Source organism: Oryx dammah, unplaced genomic scaffold, assembly GCF_014754425.2.
Source record: "Oryx dammah isolate SB20612 unplaced genomic scaffold, SCBI_Odam_1.1 HiC_scaffold_19, whole genome shotgun sequence".
Taxonomy (NCBI): domain Eukaryota; kingdom Metazoa; phylum Chordata; class Mammalia; order Artiodactyla; family Bovidae; genus Oryx; species Oryx dammah.
The window spans coordinates 21401045-21401285 of NW_024070203.1; the positions used below are offsets into that span (position 1 = coordinate 21401045).

Consider the following 241-nt stretch of genomic DNA (forward strand, 5'->3'; position numbering starts at 1 on the left):
CCAGGTCTGACGCCCCAGGGCCTCTGTGCAGGCGCCTCCCTCTGTCTGTGTCTCTCTCACCCCAGGTCTGACGCCCCAGGGCCTCTGTGCAGGCACCTCCCTCTGTCTGTGACATTCTCACCCCAGGTCTGACCCCCAAGGACCTCTGTGCAGGCGCCTCCCTCTGCCTGTGACACTCTCACCCCAGGTCTGACGCCCCAGGGCCTCTGTGCAGGCGCCTCCCTCTGCCTGTGACACTCTC

General features: G+C 66.4%; 1 protein-coding gene across 2 annotated transcripts in view; it reads left to right on the forward strand.

Moving 5' to 3' along the window:
• DNAAF11 (dynein axonemal assembly factor 11) overlaps positions 1–241 on the forward strand; it is a 72747-nt gene that overhangs the window by 42737 nt on the left and 29769 nt on the right. The window lies entirely within an intron of this gene.